We start from the raw sequence: 20,734 nt of genomic DNA on the forward strand, positions 1-20,734 counted from the left end.
CCCAGATGCTCCTCAAATAATGCTATTTTAAAGTCTACTGTAATCAATAACCTCCATTTCGCATAATGTTGCAATTGCTTACATTCCTCAATTGAAATACTTTTTTCTTAAGAAGTTTGAAAAGAAGATGAGATGGAGGAGCAGGACTTGAAGGTACAAATAATTAGAAGGAAAAATAAGAAGAAAAGGAAATAAAAAGAGAAATCAAGGTTTACAAATAAAATTCTTATCAGTACTATTCTTATTTCTCACAAATCAGTGATGTAAATCTTAAAAAGAATCAACATTTGCTGTAAGAGAATAGATTTTGATAGCATTGTAGTCAAAACTTTTATTTAAAAATACACAAAATAATTCATAGATAATATTTATATAAAGTTTTGTAGTGAAATAACATCATGATTTCCATTTTTGTTATAGTGAAGTTTTGTAAAATACACTGTTTTTTCTAGAAATAAAGATGTGTGTGTGTGAGGAATCTTTTTCTCTTCCTATGGCTTCAATCGAATTGTGAATCTTATCAACTATCCAAAATGGTTTTACGGGAGATGATGGGAAAATGCACATGTTTTAGAATGACATGGATGTGAGTTGCAGTCTTGACTCAGAATAGTAGCTAGTGGTTATAGGCTTAATAATTATGCATTCTGAATTTAATTTAATGTTTAAAAATGGTGATAATCATATTTAGATTATGTATAGATTCTTACTGTTTATTTTGTCATAACTTCTCTTATCAGGATACTTTTTTCTGGCCTGATTAAAACACTATTAAAGGAAATTATTTCACAAGAAATAAATATATGATTTCATCTGCATTGTTTTAACTGAAATTAATACTAATTGAACTTTTTGCCTCCTTTTTAATAATATCCATTTCAAATGTGTTTATGCAAGTTAAGATTCTATAGATTTGCTAATTAAAACCATGAGCAAGTTAAGGAAACATGTTTGAGAATTCTAGGAATGTTTATGGGGACCTTGTACTAAGTATCTACAATGTAAATTAACCATATACTTTGTTTCTAATTTGCTGTAAATTGAAAGCTAAAGTGCCATCTCTTCCATATCATTTTTTTTCTTGCAATCATTTACTTAGCAGTGATAGATGAAGCATTTGCTTGTCTTGAATAGCATGCTATACATCTATTTTAATGAATTTTAGCCATCAACTTAATTGATAGTTTCAAGTAGAGGGATAGATTTATTCCCACAATGAATAAAACTACTTAACATTTGCAGCCTGTATAAATTATGTTAACACTTCTATTGGCTCTCCATTTCAGCCTAATATACTGCTAATTTTAAAAGAAATCAATCAAACAATATATAATATATCACTAGACCACAGTTTCTATATAAAGCAGAGTACATTTTTTTTATAATACTTTAAAACTATGTGTTAAATGATTTTGCCAGGAGCCTTCACTGAACCAAGGAGCTTTTGACTTGTCTGATGTATATCTCTGTGGGCTCCCTTTATCATTTTTTACTTTAGACTATTTGTCTTTCCCTGGCATCCCACCTGTACAAGTGAGATGTCTCTATTGTAATAATTTATTATATAGAGTTTCAGAAAATTTGTCTTCTAATTAGAAATGTAAAGGATTCTAACCCATATGGTTGATTATAGAGAATAAAATGCAAAGAAAGTGAAAATCAAATATTGATATATGAACATACATGTAAAAACGTTTTCTAGTATTAGTTTAAACCCCCAGTCAAATATCATAGATCCAGTACACCTCACGTGATCTAGCACTTATATAAGGAAATACTATGGTTTGTAATATATATAAAATATAATCATTTCTGTATGTTAATATTCTTTAGATTACTAAATCATGTGAGTTATTTACTTTTGCTATATTACTAAAGATGTATTATTTTATTTTTATGAGAAACCATCGCCACTGAATAATTGATTCTTAAATACATTAGAATTAACATGCTGCATAGAGGCAGCAGTTTTATAGTAAAAATTGCACTGATAATTTACTATAATATTTGATTACATGATATTATATTGCCCTATAAGCATTCATTTTTAAGTGAAATTATGTGACTATTCTATTTTTCTTTCTGTAATACTGTTTTCTTCTAATGAAACTGCACTAAAATTTACAAATTGAATGCCTTGCTTTATTTTAATGGGTTTAAAGGAAATACAAAAAAACAGGGAAACCATAGAGTGATGATCTAGACTTAATACTAATACTATAAAATTAAGATACATTTTATGAAACATCATTTAATTCAATTTCATTTCCACAAAGAGTTGTGTAAAAGAATGGATCAAAAAGTACAACCTACTGAAGGATAGCAAATTCATCTAAGATCTAAACATAAGTTGCAATGTTAACTGTATTAGATAAAATCTGACATATATATTATTTTTAAAAATATTTTATTTATTCATTCATGAGATACAGAGAGAGAGAGAGAGAGAGAGAGAGAGGAAGAGACACAGGCAGAGGGAGAAGCAGGCTCCATGCAGGGAGCCCAATGTGAGACTCGATCCCGGGATCCCAGGATCACACCCTGGGCCAAAGGCAGGCACTAAACCGCTGAGCCACCCAGGGATCCCCAGACATACATATTATTTATTCCACGTGATGCCATTAAGTGACCTCTTTTAAAATGCCCTGAACAAATATAATAGTCTTGTCTGACTTGATAGCCATGATTTAAAGATGAGACCAGTCAGCATAGCTGAGTTTTATTTTTTTGTTTTCAGATATGTTCAGTTACATAGGTGTACATGTGGGTAGCCGGAGTTGAATCCAAGTTTGGGATTTTTACTGATTTTGTACAGGGACTTGAGGAAGTGATAAGTATGTTGAGGTTTTATATGAGGCAAGTCTTTCACAGTTGGACAGAATCTCAGGTGGGTCTTTAGAGAAGTAAAAACTTAATGATGATTGTCGGTACAAAGAGGAGATACTTCAGCACTGTAGTAAACTATCCCCAAATTTATTGCCACTAAATTCCTATGCATTCTTCTTATCAACCAGAACACTGAAAAAGGCAGAGTGGGGATTCCTTGTATCAGCTCTGTGATCTCTGCAGCCCCAGGCTGAAGAATCAGAGTGTGTGTGTGTGTGTGTGTGTGTGTGTGTGTGTAATAATCTGAAGGCTCATGCACTCACTTGTCTGACTCTTGACACTATCCAACTGGGGCCTCAGTTTCTCTCTTCAAAGGCATTGGATTGTGAAATCTTCTCAAGAGATAGTTTGGTCTCTTCTTACCGCATGATACTTAGTTCCAAAGACAAGCACTCCAAGATAGAAAAGGAATCCCAATAACTATTTATGATATAACCTTGGAAGTTATGCAGCATCACTTTTGCCATGTTCTTTTTTTCAATTTTTTTTTGCCCAAAACTTTATCTTTTTAGAGCAATTTTAGGTTCACAGAAAAATTGAAAGAAGGGTATAGAGATTTCCTGTATACCCTCTAAACCACACCTTCATAGCCTCCTGCATTATCAACATCCCTTTCAGAGTGATACATTTGTTACAACTTATGAACCTAGGGACGCCTGTGTGGCTCAGCAGTTGAGCATCTGCCTTTGGCCCAGGGTGTGGTCCCGGAATCCTAGGATCGAGTCCCACATCGAGCTCCCTGCATGGAGCCTGCTTCTCCCTCTGCCTGCGTCTCTGCCTCTCTCTCTCTCTGCCTCTCATGAATAAATAAGTGAAATCTTAAAAAAAGCAAACAAACAACTAATGAACCTACATTGACTTATCATTATCACCCAAAGTCTGCAGTTGATATGGTTCACACAATCTTGTACAAAATTCATGTTGCCCATGAGTTTTGAAAAATGTATAATGGCATCTATCCACCATTATAGCACCCTACAGAATTGTTTCACTCCCCCAAAGTCCTCCATGGTATGCCTATTAATCCTACTTTATCTACCTCTGATCCCTTACGTGTATTCTTAGTTTTGCCTTTCATAAAATGTAATATAATTGGAATCATATGGTATGTAGCCTTTCTAGACTGGTTTCTTTCACTTAGTAATGTGAATTTAAAGTTTCTACATGTCTTTTCCTGGTTTGATAGCTCATTTCTTTTTAGTGCCTTATAATATTCCACTGTCTGGATGTACCACAGTTTATTCATTTACTCACTTACCGAAATACATCTTTGTTATATTTTAGTTTTATAAAGTGTGAATAAAACTGCTATAAATATTTGTGTGCAAGTTTTGGGGTAGATAATAAGTTTATAATTCATTTGGGTAAATATCAAAATGCATGATTTTAGGAGCATATGGTAAGAAAATGTTTAGTTTTGTGAGTAACTGCCAAACTGTCCTCCAAAGTGCCATACCATTTTGCATTCCCACCAGCAATGAGCTCCTGTTCCACAACTCACCAGCATTTGATAGTGTCATTATTTTGAATTTAGCCATTCTAACACGTGTGAAGAGTAGTATCTCACTACTGTTTTCACTTGCATTTTCTGATAACATATGATGTAAAGCATCTTTCCATATGTTTATTTGCCTTCTTTGCATCTTTGGAGAGTGTCTGTTAAGCCTTCTGATCACTTTTCAATAGGACTGTTTCCTAATTCTTCAGTTTTAAGATTTTTAAAATATATTTTGGTTAATAGTTCTATATCACAGTCCTTTAGCATATATATCTTTTGTAAATTTCTTCTTGTATGTGGCTTGTCTTATTCTCTCTCCCTCCCCCCTTTTTTTAATTTTTTATTTTATTTTATTTTTTTTTAATTTTTATTTATTTATGATAGTCACAGAGAGAGAGAGAGGCAGAGACACAGGCAGAGGGAGAAGCAGGCTCCATGCACCGGGAGCCCAACATGGGATTCGATCCCGGGTCTCCAGGATCGCGCCCTGGGCCAAAGGCAGGCGCCAAACCGCTGCACCACCCAGGGATCCCTTTTTTAAAAGTAGGCTCCATGCTGGGCCTACTTAAAACAGGACCTGAGATCAAGATCTGAAATGACATCAAGAGTCATACTCTCAACTGACTGAGCCACTCAGATATCCCTGTATTATTCTCTTGATATTGTATTTACAGAGCAGAAGTTTTAATTTTAAGTTCAGTTTATTATTTTTTCTCATAATCATGCCTTTTGTGTTTTATCTAAAAAGTCATTATTATACCTAAGGTGATCTAGGTTTTGTACTATGTTTACTTCTAGAGTTCTAAAGTTTTGTGTTTTACATTGATATCTGTGATCCACTTGGAGTTCATTGTTCCAAAGGGTATAAGATCTATTTCTAGATTAAACTTCTTTGCTATTGTTTCATGTGGATCTATAGTGTTGCAGTACCATCTGTTGAAAAGACTGTCTTTTCTCCCTTGTATTGCCTTTGCTATTTTACCAAAGTTCAATTAACTATATTATTTTTTTGGGCTCTCCATTCTGTTCCATTGATCTGTTTGTCTATTCTTTTGCTAATACCTCACTGTTTAGATTACTGTAGCTTTATAGTAAGTCTTAAAGCTGGGTAGTGTCAGTCCACCAATTTTTTCTACTTTTTTAATGTGGTGTTGGCTATTCTGGGATTTTTGCCTTTCCTATAACCTTTTGAATTAGTTTTTCAATATCCACAAAGTAGATTGCTGGGATTTTTGTTGGGATTGCATTGAATCTATAGATCAAATGTGAAGAACTGATATCATGTTAACCTTATCTTCTTATCCATGAAAGTGAAATATAGCTTCATCTATATAGCTGTTTTTTTGATTCTGTTCTTCTGAGTTTATATTTTTCTTCACATAGATCTTGCACATATTTTGTTATACTCATGCTTGAGAATTAGGATGTAACATGTTCAGATTCAAGCATTGCTCTGTGTACCACATAAAGCCTCATTCTTTCCATTCCTTATTTAGTCAGTTTGGTATATTACTTTTTCCAAAAATGTGCTTATTTCATTTTAATTTTCAAGTTACTTAGCAAACATTTTTGACAATAGTATCATATTAATTTCATCTGTCCTGTATTTATATTTATATATTGTTTTATCCATAATATTATTCTCTATATTCATTTTGCTCACCATTTTTCTTTTGCTAGACTTTTTCCTTCTTCTCAAACCATTCTCCAAGTTATGGTCTGAGTGGTTGTTAAATATATATATTTTTATATGTTATATATTTATATGTTAAATATATATAAATATCGATTATTCCATTTATTTTATCAAGATCCTTCAGTGTTTTCTCAATATATTAAGAGTAAAGCCCTATATCACATTCCACACTTTCATTATAAGGCTCTTATTTAAGTATGAAAAGTTTCTAGACCAAGAAATTATTCAGATATATCTACTTGTGTCTGTGTCTGTGTGTGTGTTGTAGGATTTTAGACCCGTTACTACCCTATGTAGAAAATACGTTTTCTCTTCTGGAACTATTTCTCTGTCTTTCCTCATTCTCTTTATCTGGACTTTATTATCCTTTCTGTAATTACACAACATCTTTATTTTGATACCACAGAAATCATTACATTATATTCTAATTTTGTATTAAATTGATTGCATCTCCTGGATGACTGACTATAAATTCAATTAGAGCTCTGTAACAGTGATCACTTTGTCTCAAAATTTAGCAGAGTTCCTGTAAAATGTAATCACTCAATAAATATTGGATGGAAGTGTCATTGATTATAACAGCATACTGTATAAATATTTTACTGTATTTGTGTTCAAAGATGAACTAAGAGTGAGGAGAGAAGTGAACAAGGAGTGAGAACTCCTGAATTATATAGTTTTGCCTCTTGTAATTCGAAAGCTGTAAAATGTACAAAATCACTTACATTATAACACTCTATGAAGCTATATTCTTATGTATAAAAAGACAAGTTGAACTAGACAATTTTTCCAACATAAAATAGGCTTGACAGAGAGAACCAATTTTCCCTCTGGAAAAATGTTTTTCATTTCCATACCTAAAAACAGAGAAAACTTCACTGTCTTGCAACTATATTGTTAGAATGGTATAAATATGCTAATTTCATATATTAAAAATTCTGTCTTAATACTAGAAATTATGAATATTTACTTGATGACATAATATTTTGCAAGCTTGTCTAGTATTGAGGTATCTCTTACTAATATAAATTTATAAATTATATTTTTAAATGCCCTTTCTTTGGGAAAAAATACTAGAGACAATGCTAACAATTAACAATTACTTAGATTAGCTCCCATGTCAAATTCTGGGTTTTGGTGGAAGAAATAATATGATGTGTAGCTTCATCAGAACCACTTTTGGCAAAGCTGTTGCCTACAAAAAAGGTATGTACTTACCAGAATAAAGGGGAGATAACACTAAGAAATTTTAAAAAATACATCAATTTGAAAAATCAACATACATATTCCTTTCCTTTTTTAAAGATTTTATTTATTTATTCATGAAAGGCAGAGAGAGAGAGAGAGAGAGAGAGAGAGAGAGGTAGAGACATAGGCAGAGAGAGAAGAAGACTCTCTGCAGGAGCCCAATGTGGGACTTGATCCCAAACCCCAGGATCATGCCCTGAGTCAGATGAGGCAGATGCTCAATCTCTGAGCCACCCAGGCATCCCAACATATTCCTTTCAATTAAATATTAGTTATTCCAAAGTAATGTGTTTGCTATATTGGTAAATTACTAAGATATTGTGACTTTTGGTGGAATTGTACTTTTTTTCTTAGCTCTGTCTTTCCCAAATCCAAATCCAAATGGTCTTCAAGTGTTATCTAGAAGACAAAGAAAGACAAGAAGAGGAGGAACAGAAAAAAAAAAAAAGAAAAGAAAAAGGAAGCGAAAACCTGATTTCTCTTTCTCCTGCTTCTCTCTTCTGTGCCTTTTCTTATTCAAGTAATAAAAATTTGGAGAAGAACAGTAAATTTATACGTTCTGTTTTGATTTATCCACCTTTATTTTGAGGTCTGTCTTCTTGGCTCTAGCTATTCTTGTTGTGAATATAAATAAAGGAAACCTTATTTGAAATGGAGTCAGGAAGCCCTGAAGGTGGTCGTTTTAAGTGTTTCCTCTTCAATGGGATTCATAAAAAAGACTTTGACAGGTACTCTAGTACACCAGTTTTGATAAATTTAAGATCATAACATTGAACTAAGTAAGAATTTCCACAACTTTAACAGAAAACTGATTGCTTTACTGTTTTGTTTTCCAGGTTTAAAGGAACTCTTTTTGGGCAGCCGGGGTGGCTCAGCGGTAGCACCGCCTTCAGCCCAGGGCCTGATCCTAGAGTCCTGGAATCGAGTCCCACATCATGGAGCCTGCTTCTCCCTCTGCCTATGTCTCTGCCTCTCTCTGTGTCTCTCATGAATAAATAAATGAAATCTTTAAAAAAAATAAAAAAGGATCTATTTTTTCTTCTTTAAGCAATCTATAATTTACTGCAATTTGGTAAAGTATATCTTTACCACAAAGTTTGAAGAATTTATCTCTTCCTCCCTACCAGATTCCTCCAAAATTCTGAAACCTTATCAAATATTCTTATTTTTCATGAGAATGTGTCTATTTGCATAAATTCAATAAAAATCTCTTCCTCTTAAAACAGGATGCGGAATACCCGTTGCCCCTGCTTCTTTTAGTCTACAGCTGATACAAAGGAGACATACTTCAATATTGTGAAGACCTATCTCTGTTGAAAATAATCATGCTTTGATAGAGCAATTGTTTCACAGTGTGATCCTGGGAACATCATTTTTGCAACTTATACTTTAGATATTGGAAAAGACATCTCTAGAAAAAACTTCTTTTGACCCTGCTGGAAAGATCCCTATCAGCTACGGTTTATCAACCCTTGTCCTGTCAAACTCTAGGGAACAAACTTTTGGATTCACATGTTATATCTAAAGAAAAGTACCAAATCCTGGCTGGTCCTGTACACCAGCTGGTGACCTGAAGGTAAAGATTTCCAGGAACTGAAGACGTATAACAACAACAGGAGAGCTTTCCTGAGATGATCAGATCAGGACTCTCTTGCTACTTTCTTGCTGCTGCTTCTTACTTGGTTTTTCTCCTCTTTCTCTTGGAGAGACAATGCTCTTATCAACAAATTTTAGTCTATTGCAAAGGAGAGAAATGTCTCTGACTGTTGGATCTGTCACCAGAAACTCTGATCTGTTCACAGTGGCAGAGACCCTTTGGTATTTCCTGTAGCTAATGTCTCTTTAGTCCTAAATGGCAATGCTGTTTATACATGCAAGCTTATGGGTGTTACCTATTAGGTTAGGTTGTTACAACTAGGTGTTCTCACACCATGTTTCAACCTTTCCCCAGTCTAACCAGACTAGTTCAACTAAACACCGCCACTGTTGCTGTTTGACCCTTGTTCCTACACATTCTTTTCTTTATCTAAATATGATCTGTTCCCCTGTACCCAAGGGAGATACAAATGAGTTTATACTTCTCTGTGAGGTTTTTATTTTTTTAATTTTTTTTTTGTTTTTTCTCTCTGAGGCTTTTAGAAAAGACCTCTTTAAGAAGGGACAGGCTTTCAGAATGTTATCTCAACTCCTCTGACTCATGGCTTTAAAGGGTAGATCATGAAATTCCAGCTAACGAATCTATCAAACCAGACCTCAGCTGGAAACCTTATAGTCCATTGGGTTTCACGTTTGTTTAAGGTCGACTGCATTTGGAGGGCATGGGAATGTTAAGAGAGCTAACAAATCAGAGGTCTATGCTTACTGGAACTTTACTGTCCCTGTTAACATCCATACCAAATCAGAAGCTTCCCATTAGTTCATTCTCTTGAACATCCCTGGCCACTGTAAACAGGAACTCCCAAGATGCATACATGACTCTAGATTTGTTTCCCTAAGGAGAGCCCTTCTCCCATTGATTGGATTAAATACCAAGGACGTGCATGAGAAGAAATCTCTCCATAATGTTAGGAGAGCTAGCCCATTCCACAGCCAAAGCAATAGCAGGTAAAGTGCTAGGTAAGCACTTGACTCATTGGCTAAAGTAATTTTGCATAGTCACGTTGCCCAAGATTATCTGCTTGTTGAATAAGAAATCATTTGTGTATAGTGATACCACCTGCTGTACATGGATAAATTTCTCTGAATAGGAAGAAACCTAATTGCATAAAATCAGAGATCAAGCACATTGGCTAAAACAAAATCCAGATAATACATGGTTTTGACCTATGCAACTGGTTACTTTCAGACTTGGAGCTCTGGCTTAGGACTATTAGCCAAATTGGGGCCATTATTCTGTTCCTTGTCTTATTTTGTATAATCAATTGTATTTTTTTAAAGTAAACTCTGCCTGTAACATGGGGCTCGAACACATGACCTCAAGATCAAAAGCCACATGCTTTATCTACTGAGCCAGCCAGGTACCCCTGTTAATCAATTTTAAATGTTGTGCTTGTTGCCTGCCAAACCACTGCAGAAGTAATGCACCAAGCAGGGTGATGCTAGCTAAGGGCTTTGTGATGATCTCCAATGCTTACAATCTTGATAAGATATAGATGTTCAGTGGACAATCCCTAAGAATCCTTCCTCCTACCCTTCTTAATTACACAGATACGGCCTCCACAATTTCCATTCTATACACTTTTCCTTACATGGAAAAATGACAATCAGGAAAAGTCCTTCCTGGCACTGGGGGGGACAAACCACTAAATGTGGTAAACCCACCTTATCAGTGATGTTTTTGAGGAAAGATCTTGATCAAAAAGGAAAAGTGTGAAAATAAAGGAAAGTTCATTAAAAATGAAATTGGGATGATCTGAAGGCTGATTCTCATGCACATACTACTTATTGCTGCCTGCATAACCAGGAGGAAGAAGGAAGAATTATTTTGACAAAGAGGACATTCTTCATTTAGAAATTTCATCTCCTGCTTTAAGAGAAAGAAGGAAGCTCCCTCCCTACCCCAAGAACAACACACTAACCACAGCTGTCAGCCAATGAGAAACCTTCACAAACTCAAACTTTTGTTCTTTTCCCGTGAACTTTTGTTCAAAACAACCCTCAATTTTTTTTTAATTTTTATTTATTTATGATAGTCATACAGAGAGAGAGAGAGAGAGAGAGAGAGGCAGAGACATAGGCAGAGGGAGAAGCAGGCTCCATGCACCGGGAGCCCGACGTGGGATTCGATCCTGGGTCTCCAGGATCGCGCCCTGGGCCAAAGGCAGGCGCCAAACCGCTGCGCCACCCAGGGATCCATGACGAATCTAATAAAAGCTGATCTTGTCTTTGTCTCTTCCGATTTGCCAATGGTTCACCATAGCTTGCAAGTCCCAGATTGCAATTCCTCTGCTATTCCTGAATAAACTCAATCTCCTGGTAAAATAGCTGGTTATTTTATTTTATTTTTTTTAAGATGTATTTACTTAGAGGGGAGGGGCGAGATGGCGGAAGAGTAGGGTCCCCAAATCACCTGTCCCCACCAAATTACCTAGAAAACCTTCAAATTTTCCTGAAAATCTATGAATTCGGCCTGAGATTCAAAGAGAGACCACCTGGAACGCTACAGTGAGAAGAGTTTGCGCGTCTATCCAGGTAGGAAGACGGGGAAAGAGAAATAAAGAAACAAAGGCCTCCAAGGGGGAGGGGCCCGCGAGGAGCCGGGCTGAGGCCGGGGCGAGTGTCCCCAGGACAGGAGAGCCCCGTCCCGGAGGAGCAGGAGCTGCACCGACCTTCCCGGGGGAAAGGGGCTCGCGGGGAGGTGGAGCAGGACCCAGGAGGGCGGGGATGCCCTCGGGCTCCCGGGGACACTAACAGGCACCTGTGCCCCGGGGGAGTGCGCCGAGCTCCCTAAGGGCTGCAGCGCGCACGCGGGGACCCGGAGCAGCTGGGGGGGCTCGGGGGCGGCTCCGCGGAGGGGGCTGCGGGGCGGGAGCAGCTCGGGGGGCTCGGGGGCGGCTCCGCGGAGGGGGCTGCGGGGGGGGGGAGCAGCTCGGGGGGGCTCGGGGGCGGCTCCGCGGAGGGGGCTGCGGGGGGGAGCAGCTCGGGGGAGCTCGGGGGCGGCTCCGCGGAGGGGGCTGCGGGGCGGGAGCGCGAATCCACCAGCACAGGCTCCGGAGAACTGGGCGCCGGGACACAGCCCAGGATCCGGCCTCCCCCGGGACAGGCAGAGGCCGGGAGGGCCCAGGACAGCGAGGACGCTCCTGCCCCAGCTGAGCAGATCAGCGGCCCCGCCCCGGAGCCTCCAGGCCCTGCAGACGGAGTTCCTGCCGGAGCTGAATCCAGGGCTCCAGAGCTGGCCCCGCCACTGGGGCTGTTCCTCCTGCGGCCTCACGGGGTAAACAACCCCCACGGAGCCCTGCACCAGGCAGGGGCACAGCAGCTCCCCCAAGTGCTCACACCTGAAAATCAGCACAACAGGCCTCTCCCCCACAAGACCAGCGAGACGGACCAGTTCCAGGGGAAGTCAAGGGACTTAAAGTACACAGAAGCAGAAGATACTCCCCCGTCGGTTTTTTGTTTTTTGTTTTGTTTTGTTTCATTTTGTTTTGTTTTAATTTGTTTCCTTCCCCCACCTTTTTTTTCCTTTCTTTCTTTTTCTTTCTCTTTTTCTTCTTTTTTTTTTCTTCCTTTTTTCTTTTTTCTCTCTTTTCTTTCCTTCTTTCTCGCCTCTCTTTTTCTCTTTTTCCCAATACAACTCGCTTTTGGCCACTCTGCACTGAGCAAAATGACTAGAAGGGAAACCTCACCTCAAAAGAAAGAATCAGAAACAGTCCTCTCTCCCATACAATTACAAAATCTGGATTACAATTCAATGTCAGAAAGCCAATTCAGAAGCACTATTATACGGCTACTGGAGGCTCTAGAAAAAAGCATAAAGGACTCAAGAGACTTCATGACTGCAGAATTTAGATCCAATCAGGCAGAAATTAAAAATCAATTGAATGAGATGCAATCCAAACTAGAAGCCCTAACGACGAGGGTTAACGAGGTGGAAGAACGAGTGAGTGACATAGAAGACAAGTGGATGGCAAAGAGGGAAACTGAGGAAAAAAGAGACAAACAATTAAAAGACCATGAAGATAGATTAAGGGAAATAAACGACAGCCTGAGGAAGAAAAACCTACGTTTAATTGGGGTTCCCGAGGGCGCCGAAAGGGACAGAGGGCCAGAATATGTATTTGAACAAATTCTAGCTGAAAACTTTCCTAATCTGGGAAGGAAACAGGCATTCAGATCCAGGAAATAGAGAGATTCCCCCCCTAAAATCAATAAAAACCGTTCAACACCTCGACATTTAATAGTGAAGCTTGCAAATTCCAAAGATAAAGAGAAGATCCTTAAAGCAGCAAGAGACAAGAAATCCCTGACTTTTATGGGGAGGAGTATTAGGGTAACAGCAGACCTCTCCACAGAGACCTGGCAGGCCAGATAGGGCTGGCAGGATATATTCAGGGTCCTAAATGAGAAGAACATGCAACCAAGAATACTTTATCCAGCAAGGCTGTCATTCAAAATGGAAGGAGAGATAAAGAGCTTCCAAGACAGGCAGCAACTGAAAGAATATGTGACCTCCAAACCAGCTCTGCAAGAAATTTTAAGGGGGACTCTTAAAATCCCCTTTTAAGAAGAAGTCCAGTGGAACAATCCACAAAAACAAGGACTGAATAGATATCATGATGACACTAAACTCATATCTGTCAATAGTAACTCTGAACGTGAACGGGCTTAATGATCCCATCAAAAGGCGCAGGGTTTCAGACTGGATAAAAAAGCAGGACCCATCTATTTGCTGTCTACAAGAGACTCATTTTAGACAGAAGGACACCGACAGCCTGAAAATAAAAGGTTGGAGAACCATTTACCATTCGAATGGTCCTCAAAAGAAAGCAAGGGTAGCCATCCTAGCCTCAGCAATCAGACAACAAAAAGACATTAAAGGCATTCAAATTGGCAAAGAAGAAGTCAAACTCTCCCTCTTCGCCGATGACATGATACTCTACATAGAAAACACAAAAGTCTCCACCCCAAGATTGCTAGAACTCATACAGCAATTCGGTAGCGTGGCAGGATACAAAATCAATGCCCAGAAATCAGTGGCATTTCTATACACTAACAATGAGACTGAAGAAAGAGAAATTAAGGAGTCAATCCCATTTACAATTGCACCCAAAAGTATAAGATACCTAGGAATAAACCTAACCAAAGAGGTAAAGGATCTATACCCTCAAAACTATAGAACACTTCTGAAAGAAATTGAGGAAGCTGCAAAGAGATGGAAAAATATTCCATGCTCATGGATTGGCAGAATTAATATTGTGAAAATGTCAATGTTACCCAGGGCAATATACACGTTTAATGCAATCCCTATCAAAATACCATGGACTTTCTTTAGAGAGTTGGAACAAATCATCTTAAGATTTGTGTGGAATCAGAAAGGACCCCGAATAGCCAGGGGAATTTTAAAAAAGAAAACCATATCTGGGGGCATCACAATGCCAGATTTCAGGGTGTACTACAAAGCTGTGGTCATCAAGACAGTGTGGTACTGGCACAAAAACAGACACATAGATCAATGGTACAGAATAGAGAACCCAGAAGTGGACCCTGAACTTTATGGTCAACTAATATTCAATAAAGGAGGAAAGACTATCCATTGGAAGAAAGACAGTCTCTTTGATAAATGGTGCTGGGAAAATTGGACATCCACATGCAGAAGAATGAAACTAGACCGCTCTCTTGCACCATACACAAAGATAAACTCAAAATGGATGAAAGATCTAAATGTGAGACAAGATTCCATCAAAATCCTAGAGGAGAACACAGGCAACACCCTTTTTGAACTCGGCCACAGTAACTTCTTGCAAGATACATCCACGAAGGCAAAAGAAACAAAAGCAAAAATGAACTATTGGGACTTCATCAAGATAAGAAGCTTTTGCACAGCAAAGGATACAGTCAACAAAACTCAAAGACAACCTACAGAATGGGAGAAGATATTTGCAAATGACATATCAGATAAAGGGCTAGTTTCCAAGATCTATAAAGAACTTATTAAACTCAACACCAAAGAAACAAACAATCCAATCATGAAATGGGCAAAAGACATGAACAGAAATCTCACAGAGGAAGACATAGACATGGCCAACATGCATATGAGAAAATGCTCTGCATCACTTGCCATCAGGGAAATACAAATCAAAACCACAAATGAGATACCACCTCACACCAGTGAGAATGGGGCAAATTAACAAGGCAGGAAACCACAAATGTTGGAGAGGATGCGGAGAAAAGGGAACCCTCATACACTGTTGGTGGGAATGTGAACTGGTGCAGCCACTCTGGAAAACTGTGTGGAGGTTCCTCAAAGAGTTAAAAATAGATCTGCCCTAGGACCCAGCAATTGCTCTGCTGGGGATTTACCCCAAAGATACAGATGCAATGAAACGCCGGGACACCTGCACCCCGATGTTTCTAGCAGCAATGTCCACAACAGCAACACTGTGGAATGAGCCTTGGTGTCCATCGAAAGATGAATGGATAAAGAAGCTGTGGTCTATGTATACAATGGAATATTCCTCAGCCATTAGAAATGACAAGTACCCACCATTTGCTTCAACGTGGATGGAACTGGAGGGTATTATGCTGAGTGAAGTAAGTCAGTCGGAGAAGGACAAACATTATATGTTCTCATTCATTTGGGGAATATAAATATTAGTGAAAGGAAATATAAGGGAAGGGAGAAGAAATGTGTGGGAAATATCAGAAAGGGAGACAGAACATAAAGACTCCTAACTCTGGGAAACGAACAGTTAACTAGGGGTGGTGGAAGGGGAGGAGGACAGAGGGTGGGGGTGAGTGGGTGACGGGCACTGGGGGTTATTCTGTATGTTGGTAAATTGAACTCCAATAAAAAATAAATTTAAAAAAAAGATTTATTTACTTATGTGAGAGAGAGAAAAAAAAGAAAAGGTTGGGGAAGAGGGCAAGAATCTTTGAGCAGACTTCCAGCTGAGCACAGAGCTGGACATGGGGCTGGATCACAACTTATGAGATCATGACCTGAGCCCAAACCAAGACCTGGCTGCTGAACTAACTGAGCCACCCAGGATGCCCCTGGTTATTTTAAAGGTTGGAATTATGTCAAAGTTGTTGTAAACTCCTCATGAAGTCACTAAATTATAGATGATTTCTTTCTGTAGTAGCTGTAAGTTAACTAATCCAAAATTAGATCAAATATCCATTTTATAAATCTTAATGTATTTCTGAAACTGAATATAAATTTATGACACAGTTTAGTTAATTCAGTTAATTTTTCTCACAGGCATATGTATGTAGTCTCAAAGTGTAATTATAGTAACTCATGATTTTTGTGAATAGATATTTCAGAGGGAAATTATACGTCTAATCACTGAGCAAAAGAGCTTTATTCCGAGGACTTAACTCATTGTTTCTTCTTGTGCATATTTGACTATAATGAAATAAAAAAATATAAGTTGATATTTTATAGAATGGCATTTCATTGAATTAATGAATTAATGAATTTCTATTTTTCATAACTAGGAAAATATCATTTCCCAGTTTAATGTATAAAATTGTTTCATGCATAAAATTTGAAGAGAGTAATTTCCAATATCATATTTAAAATGTTATAAAACTATGAACCTGCCTTTCTTTTCCATTTCTGTTTTTTAAAATTTGAAACACACAATGCTGAATACTGGTATTTTAAATGTATGTCAAGTCCCTTGAGTAATAATGTTATTTTTTTTGAGTAATAATGTTATATATGATAACTTGTTGGTATCTGTTCTTTAAATCCACATTACCCTGGTCCCACAATTGCCCTGATAGTTGCAGTATGGCAAATCAATAAATGACTAAGCTTCAAAGCTAACTCAATAATCCTTTGACTTAAATTTTCTAATTGAAAAAAAACAAGAAAAAAAAATTCTAATTGTTCAACCAAATGTAATTGTCAACTACTTGGGGGGCCTTGGGTGGCTCAGTGGTTTAGCACCTGCCTTCAGTCTAGGGCGTGATCCTGGAGTCCTGGGATCAAGTCCCATATCAGGCTCCTGCATGGAGCCTGCTTCTCCTCTATCTGTGTCTCTGCCTCTCTCTCTCTCTCTCTGTCTCTCATGAATAAATAAATAAAATCTTTAAAAAAAAATCTAAAAAAAAAGTCCACTACTTTGCACACCATGAAATTCATAATTTACCTAGAATTATAATGTTTATGCTTGTATAATTTCTCTGACATCTGACATTGTAATTTCATGTTACTAATGCATGATAACTTTAAATTGAAAAATGCAGGAATACATAAAATAGCAAAATGTTTTACTAAAGCATATAAAAGAAACATGAATTAAGTGAAGAAACTGAATATTAGCAGAAAATGCTGGAATAAGTAATCTTGATCTTTACTAAAGAAGACAAAATTAGAACATGTTTAAGTGACTGCTAAAGGAATAAAAAAGTTGGAAGAGAACAAAAGATTTTAGGACTAATTTTAGGACTGATTGTGAACAGAAGAAATAATTTTAAAATACTCATACCTATGTACACTTATAAACATCTGCACACATATACATTATTCAAGTATACTTTTAATAAATGTTAACCTTAATAAATAACTTTAATGTTAACCCTTGTTCAAAACCAGAATTCTACATTTACTGCCTATTTTTAATCTGTAAGATAAATCTAAGAAATGACTCATAAAAATATCCTTCCAAATTTTATATTGATTTATTAAAAGAAAAAAAATAAGATAAATGATCAATTATTGAAAAAGATAAATATTCAAAAGTATAGCATAACCAGGAGATCATCAACTGAGATTTTCACAGCCTTTTTAGTTAAAACAGTAAAATCTCATCTTACAAATTTAACCATGAATAGTCCATTAACCATTAACTCATTTTCCTTACAAACTCAGTTTTCATCATGTAAAAATGTGTAAACAATTCCTTTAGAAAATTTACAGCTTTATAGCTTGCAAAGTTAATTGCAATGAAACCAAAGAATTTTGACAAAACATTTCAAGATTTTTTCCATCTGAATGTGCATTTTAATGATTTAACATGCAATTCCTTGTCTCATTTTGAAACTGTCAAATTTACATGCACTTGTCCTCTGCCCTGTAAACAGTTGTTATTGCAAATAAATATTGCAGTTGAGCTTGAAGATGGATTTGAAATATTAGATCTAAATTACCAAAATATTTTTTAAATTACCAAAATATAACCACTATGATGACAAGTAATTTCCATGAAGTGTCACCCTTTTATTCTTGAGCAAGTTATAACTTTTATGCTGATGATATTGTTGCAGGAAAGAAAAACCTGATCTTAGTACAAAAGGTTAATTTTAAAATTAGGAAGACAAATCTAAAAATGATGCCATTTCCTATTAGTTTTCTAATTTCCGTTACATTTTAATATAATTTATAAATGGCAACATGTATTTATCCTCATTGAAAGTTATTTTTTACATTATTATTCAGTATCAAGAGCCCTTAATCAAAATGATTTGCTATTGAAGAGATATCTAATTGTGAATACTTAAAAAATATAGTAGCCATGACCCTTTATGACATATTGTATCTTCTAGACTTAAATTATTTTCACAATAATGGCTACTAGAAATTTTAATCAGTTTATATTTAAAGATGTATTTTGGAAAGAACAAGCTTTGAAAATCGATTCATGGAATGATCTTTTGTTTGTATTCAGAGTTCTTATGTCATTTGTGCAAATATGAAGAAAGAGAAAAGCATTCCTTAAAAAGTATTATTGAATAATTAAATAATTGAGTAAGAGTAAAAAACAGTAATGATGAGGTAATATATATTATAAGAATTTAAGGGAAAAAAGAATTATAAATATTAAAATAAGAAATTGGTAAAGAATACATAATAGATGGTGGACTCAAACATAAAACATATACCCAAATATCTTTGCAGAAGAGAAAAAATAATTTCTGTGACTATAGAGAATCGGCCTACTCTAACCACCACTTGGAAAAGAGCGAATTAATCAAAATACAAAAATATTAACTCAATCCAGTGAAATCATTTAAGCATTAACAATGACAAAAATAATATGATAGCAATGATAAAATAATGATGATGACAAAATTAAAAAATAATGGTCACACCTAAAACACCTTGAAACATGAGTAGAGTAATGTGTCCAGGAGCCGCTGGGAGCAGAAGTGGCCAGAAATAGATTCTCTCTTGGAACCTCGAGAAGGAACACAACCCCAATGACACTTTGCTTTTAGCTCCTTAAGGCTTCCTTTAGATTTCTGCCTCTAGAAGTGTAAAAAAAATAAATCTGTGCCATTTTTGTCACTGCATTTGTGGAAATTTGTGATAGCACCAGAAAATTACATACCCTGGAACAGGATTCTACCCTTTAGCTTTCATTTACATAGAAATCATTGGCAGGCATCCCAAAGCAAGCAAACTGTTCTTCAAGAGAAGCCAAGACCATTGTGTCCTTCATCAGTCATACTTGACCTAGAAGAAATTGTATTATATACCCAGTTATCTACCCTGTGGTCATGGAAAAGAGAAATAGAGAGTGGAGCAGGCAAAGCATCTTCATTAATTCACCCGACAAATACTTACTCAATGAAATAGGCTTAATCTGGGGGCAATGGAGAAAAAAAAAATACTCAAGAACCCCTGCTCTCATGGATACTACATTCTAGCTTTCTTTTTTATAGACTGTCTCTTCCATTAAAAAAAAAATGTGACTGTTTAAAAGTATAAGCATGGTTCACTTGATGCATGTTTAGTTTTGCTTGCCAAATGGGTGGTCAGGGTAGAGAGAAAAAAAAATATGGTAGCAAGTATTTTTTGGACAAGTTTCTCTGTGAACTCTGCATCAAATATAATCTTTTGAATAAGCCCAGGAATGGTCTATGGTCTGAGAAAGAAAAATGAAACCACTAAACTGTTTCTTGCCAGATACTTCCTTCAATGCAGATTTTATGAGACCTGGATAGGGTGTTGGAAATTTAATACCTAGGGAGACTTTGTAGGTGATGTTTATGAGTTGTCCACAGTGTCTCTGTGGTAATTTATTAAAATTAGCTCTTAATTTAACATTTCTCTCCAAACCATAGATACTCTCTGTCTTTATTGATCTAAGTAGAGCCATGTTTAAAGATTTATTTATTTATTTGAGAGAAAGAGAATGAGTGGGAGTTAGGGGTAGAGCTAGAGAATCTCCAGGAGATTCCATGCTGAGCTCAGAGCCCACGTGGATAAGTCCTACAACCCATGAGATCATGACCTGAGCAGAAACCAGGTATTAATCATTCAACCGACTGAGCCACCCAGAGCCCCTAAGTGGAGTCATGTTTAAAAGATCAAAATGCTTCAGATTTAGTGATCTAGGTTGTTGTTCTAATTTACCTATGTACTATGAATGAAAATGTTACTGGCATAAAGCTTAAATCCCTCATCTGCAATTTTGAATCCACTTAGCCTATCCTACAAAATTCAGTCTATTCCACTGTGATAAATTCTTTAAATAAATATAAGTAATAAAAACAAATGGAGAATACATATTTTGGGTTAAACTTATAGGTTAAACTACCAGCTCTTCCTATAAAATGTGAAATTACATAATCATAAATGAGTATTTGGAGAACTGGATGTCTTGGTATTAATCATAATTATAATTTTATATGACTAATTCACATATTCATAAAATGCCTTTGGTTATCATTCTAAATGTAAACATTCAATCACAAAAGAAAATTTACAAAGTTGTCTTGCTTTTAAAAAGTTT

Source organism: Canis lupus, chromosome 20 (assembly GCF_048164855.1).
Source record: "Canis lupus baileyi chromosome 20, mCanLup2.hap1, whole genome shotgun sequence".
Lineage (NCBI taxonomy): Eukaryota > Metazoa > Chordata > Mammalia > Carnivora > Canidae > Canis > Canis lupus.